Source organism: Lutjanus erythropterus, chromosome 1 (assembly GCF_056507025.1).
Source record: "Lutjanus erythropterus isolate fLutEry1 chromosome 1, fLutEry1.hap2, whole genome shotgun sequence".
Lineage (NCBI taxonomy): Eukaryota > Metazoa > Chordata > Actinopteri > Lutjaniformes > Lutjanidae > Lutjanus > Lutjanus erythropterus.
The window spans coordinates 34977063-34982796 of NC_139317.1; positions in this window are offsets into that span (position 1 = coordinate 34977063).

Consider the following 5734-nt stretch of genomic DNA (forward strand, 5'->3'; position numbering starts at 1 on the left):
GGAAGAAGGCAAGCGGGCGGAGGCAGTGTGATGCTTTGTGCAATGTTCTGCTGGGAAAGCTTGGGTCCTGCCATCCATGTGGATGTTACATTTACACGTACCACCTACCTAAGCATTGTTGCAGACCATGTACACCCTTTCATGGAAACAGTATTCTGTTATGGCTGTGGCCTCTTTCAGCAGGATAATGCATCGTGCCACAAAGCAAAAATGCGTCAGGAATGGTTTGAGGAGCCCAACAACAAGTTTGAGGTGTTGACTTGGCCTCCAAATTCCCCAGATCTCAATCCAATCAAGCATCTGTGGGATGTGCTGGACAAACAAGTCTGATCCTTGGAGGCCCGACCTCGCAACTTACAGGACTTAAAGGATCTGCTGCTAACATCTCAGCGCCAGATACCACAGCACATCTTCAGGGGTCTAGTGGAGCCCATGCCTCGACGGGTCAGGGCTGTTTTGGCAGCAAAAGGGGGACCAATATAATGTGAGGCAGGTGGTCATAATGTTATGCCTGATCAGTGTACGTATCATGATGACAGAAATATTCTAGTAGGCACTGGAAAAGGACGTGTGGGGTTCGAATTAAAGAGAAGTGGACCTTGAGACGTTCATCTTTCGACAACCAAGCCAGATCAGCTGGATGCACCACTACAGACCACCACATTAGGAAAAGGAGGAGAGCAGGGATAAGAGCAATGCTAACTAAGCTTGGACTGGCTGAGGCTGCTTCTGGCTAATGCCTGGCCAGGAAAATTAAATGGACGGGAAATCATGTGAAATCAGACTGTTGTGGTGTCATCTTACAGAATCCTGCTCCACAAAGCTGTTACACATAACGGGCATAGGCCTACTGTTCTTTGAATTGTCAGGACGCACCATGCAAAACTCCAGCGGGACAAGGGGAGGTGGACTCCATGTTTAGATCTATGATGCTTCGTGCACAAACACAGTCAGAGGCTACATCCAAAGACTCATACTATGCACTACATTCCCAAAATTTGTTCAACATATATTTGTATGAATAAACAATAGTACGATTCTTTTTGCTGGCACTTCTCCATGTACATAATTAAAAAATGTATCCTGCCTAGCAATGTGAAACCTACTTACAGTTAAACTGAGTGATGTTACACAGAGTTGCCTTAGTCACTGTCCACCTTGTCTGTAATGTTGACGCCATCACTACTGCATTGCATTATGGTACGTTTATGCCAGCATAGTGTCCATTGCTTGCATACTGTAATAATATTAGTATGCACCTTACATACTATACTGTTGTTTTCATATTAAGGTTTTAGACATACTAAAAAAATCTCACATGCTGTGTTAGCCCACAAAATAGCATGTTAGTGTGGAAGGAGTTGGAGAGACCGAGAGTTGATGGAGTGTTTCCCATATTAACATCACCATCTTGTTGCTGCTGTTTACTTTCAAACTGAAGCAAATTCAAAAAATGCACTGCAGAATTATTTACTGGGTGCATCAGTGTATATGTACACAAGTGTAAATCAGTATATCTTGCTTTATTTTATTTATTATATACTTCAGCCTTTTCTATTCTGAATTTACTCAATTATCTGTATTCTTTTTGCAGCATGAAGGAACTACAACTCTCATTTCCTTGTGCTACTCTGTGTTGTATAATGATAATAAATTACCTTGATACCTTAATACTTTGAAATGTTTAGTTATCACCATGGCAAAGAAAAATGAACAATACTCTAATGCCACAGACTGTATCCAATGTCATCATTTGGAAGAAGACATTTTCTCTGAGCTTTGGAAAAAGCATAAATCCATAAACAACCAATCCATTCCAACATCCATAAACAAACACTCCCTTCTCAAAGTACTGGAATACTTGTGTTGTTAGTCATAAACTCACCGTCTGAGGGGGTGTTGCCAACATGGCGCCCGAGTGGGCCTAAAGAGAGACCTCGGTGTCAGCGGAATTAATGAGACCCTTACCCATGCTTCAAATGAGTTTAATTGAAAAGTGAAGACCTTAAAGCACCAGTCTTTTATCTTCTAACCATCCATCTGTTTGACTCTATCATTATGTGATTACCTTGTTATCAGGCTATATCATGACTCAGCTGCTGAAAATGTAAAGCAATTACCAGACATCATGTTCATGTCTGCATACCCAATCAGTATGCATTAAAAGCTAGTCCCTCCATTGACTGCCGTTCTATTGAAGCACACAACATATATTTTTCAGTGTTCTTCCTCGGCACTGAGAAGTTGAGTCTTTTCTCCCCTGCTGTTGCTGTTCATCTGCATTTACCCTGAGACTGACATGAGTGTGACACTGACACACACTCCGTAGGCTCTGATGTTTTCTTTTTTTTTCTTATGATGAAAACAACAAAAGAGCCATTTAAGACTCAAAACTACAACTGAGCCTGTCACTGTGTGAGTGCATGTGTGCGTGTGTGTGAGTGTGTATCTGTGTGTGTGTACCCCACATGGGCGGAGTGCAGACACCAGGCGCAAACATCCTCAATCTGTCCTAATAGCACAGCAGTATACAAAGCACAGACTTCAAATATAACAACCAAGCTACATTCCCTCATAAAAACACTGTTTACCGTCGCTATGATAATTTACCCAGTAACATGTGCCCTCCACAAGAGCAAACACCAAGGGATGCCAATGTGTGTGTATGTTGGCTGACAAAAATACCCAGCAGCTGGGCCCCATGTTTGAAGGCCTGCCCTCCACACTCCGTAGCTCAACATGGAGGTACACTGTGACTTCTAGACTAGTTAGTGAGAGGTGGAGACCGAGGGTGGGCCCGAACTTGTGTATGCAGGTGTTTGTGACAAATGAGATGTTAATCACCACCTTCAGCATGGATTTTCACCCACAAGTATGACTTTTTGATTAGAACTTGGTTAGGCTGCACAACATGGTAGAAAAAGAACATATTTCAATAATGTCTATAGATATGATTCAGATATGAGTCAACATTAGTGGGAATGATCATTTCTGCATCACAATTTTCACTGAAGAAAGAAACATGTTGGGGTCTGTAACAAACAAACTTGTTTTCTTGCATCTGGAGAACAAGATTCACAGGCCGGGGCATCTCTTCAGCACTATTTTTCCTTTTTTGTTGTTTGTTTCAGTAGTCTTTATTGGTATGACATTTCTCGAGTTCCCAAAGAACATTTACTAATTAATATTAAAGATAATTAACAATAATATTGTAAATGACAAGAGTTGATAAAATAAAATAAATAATGAAAAAGATATAAAAAAAAAATAAAATATATAAGTAAGCTGTCATCCAATTAAATTACAAGAATAAGAATGAGGATGAACAAAGAAATATTAGGAATGTTAGTACCATGTAGGGCTGTGACTAATGATTATTTAATTATCGATTAAACTGTTGATTATTTTCACAATTAATGGATTAGTTGTTTGGTCCATAAAATATCAGAAAACGGTGAAAAATCTTAATCAGTATTTCCCAAAGCAAGATGACGTCCTCAAATGTCTCGTTTTGTCCGCGACCCAAATATATTCAGTTTACTGTCACAGAGGAATACAGAACCCAGAAAATATTCACAGTAATGAAGCTGAAATCAGCAAATTTGGACAATTTTTATTAATTGATTTAATAGCCGATTAATAATCCATTAATTAATTGCAGCCCTAGTACCATGCAGCCTACATGTAGCACACAGCACTACATCTAATACTATAAACTACATAATACACTATAGTGTATATAGTATAATGCTGTTTTGTCACACATTTTTCTTTGTCAAAAAATTGCAACTTCTGCTATTTGGATATTGTACTTGGCTGTATTGCAATAATATTTTGATTGAAGGTGCCATAGGCAATTTTGGAGAAAGCTAGTTGATTGTTGAGACTCATTTCCATGTCGTCAAATTACAAATGCTTTGGATTGATGGTTCAAAGATAGTTGATTGTTGAGCCTCATTCTCAAGTTGTCAAATACTTACGTATTACGTATTACTGAAAACAGAACCAAGAGGAGGAGCAGGAGTCTAGTTTTCTCAGAGACTACTTGAACTACATCATGCTTAAAGGTTATCATAGAACCTTCATCCAATGATTTTTACCCAAAAATAAACTGCCTACCCCAGCTTTAATTTTGCAGCCCTAATTAGGACTACCAGTATTGCTATTTATTGTAAATTTCCAATACACTTTTGAGTAAAAAACAAAAAACACCAAAAAAAACATAGAAACTGGATATTCTTTATAACAGATCATTTTGTCTTGTGAAACTCTGAACAGCCAATAACATCTACATCTATATTTTAGAGATTACATGATGGTCTATTCTAGGTCAGCATGACATAAGAAACCTCAAAAACCCCAAATAATATTCAGCTATGAGTTTTGCTCTCATGCCACAAATCATTGTGTCTGAGTAGGTGTCACATAAGCCATCACCCATTTGTGTCCAGTACCTGCTGCACATCCCTCTCCTGTCCACCTGAGCTGTGGAGACTAATACGAAGGGAACCTGGGGCTGGTAGTGCCAGAGCCTGCTTGCCAAAGCCCCGGAGAAGACAGATGGCATGCGGAAATCAATAACCTCACACAACATCACCCATTTTGTGAACAAATGAATCTGCTTTGACAGTATGTGTATGAGCGATCGGGTGACCTGCTCTCTTCCCATCTGAACATCCTCCCCTCCCCTCCCCAAGCGCACTGTTATTTATGGCAGTTGGGCCCTACGCTCCTGTGTGCTTTGATGTTTAATTCAAGGACCCACAACCAGGCAGGGAGGAGAGCGTGGGTGTGTTGGGAACTCACCGGGGCTCAGGAGCTCAGGAACTCTGATTTCCTACAAATATTCCCCATGTAGCTCACACTGGTGTCTGTCTGTGTGACTGCTGAGGAGTAACTCCGTGCAGGGCCTATCGGCTATGTGTGAGGAGGATGATCTGTCTTTGGATTGACCAGACTGAGGACGATATCACAAAAAGTGTTTGATGCATTAAGAGTCTTGTGTGCATGACATTCTTGGAGGTGTTCCTGAAACACCCCCACCCTAAGGCAGCGATAGTGGTAGGTGTTAAGTCCAATCAAAGCCCAGTATTGTCTGCTCTATCATCAAACAGCAATGCTTCGCTGTCAGACCTTTAGTATCTTCAACCTCACTCTCACTACCTCTAACCTCCACTATATCTTTCTCCCTCTCACCTGCTTTATCTCCTCTTCTCACTCTCTCTTTCTCCTTACCGGGCGCTCTCTGAGATTTATTCCAGCCAAGAGCAGCTCCAGCGAGGGGCTGGTGTTAGCAATTTATGGTTTAATAAGACTTACATAAGTCTTGCAGGTGTGCTTTACGTCCCCCACCCGAGCCCATTTGGAGGATTTATGGAAGGCCTTTGGATTGCTGGCTGATTTAGAAGTCCTCTTTCCTGTCTCTGGCCTGTCCGGGCCACCACACACTCCCCTAGACGTCTAGCCTGACCGGCCAAATGTTCCCGAGACCGGGGTCTGGCTGGGGACGCGTCTGCCAAAGAAACACAGACACCTCAGTAAAACCACGTCTGGGCTGAGTACAGGTGTGTGATATACTGTTCATAAACCCAGGTAATGGCGCGTTGGTGTTGGCCACCTTGTTAATATAAGCACTGAGATACAAATCAGAGTGACATATAGGCTAGACTGGAGGTGTCCCACTGGATATGCCTATAGCAATGATTTTTAAATCAGAATGGGTATCAAAAGCCGC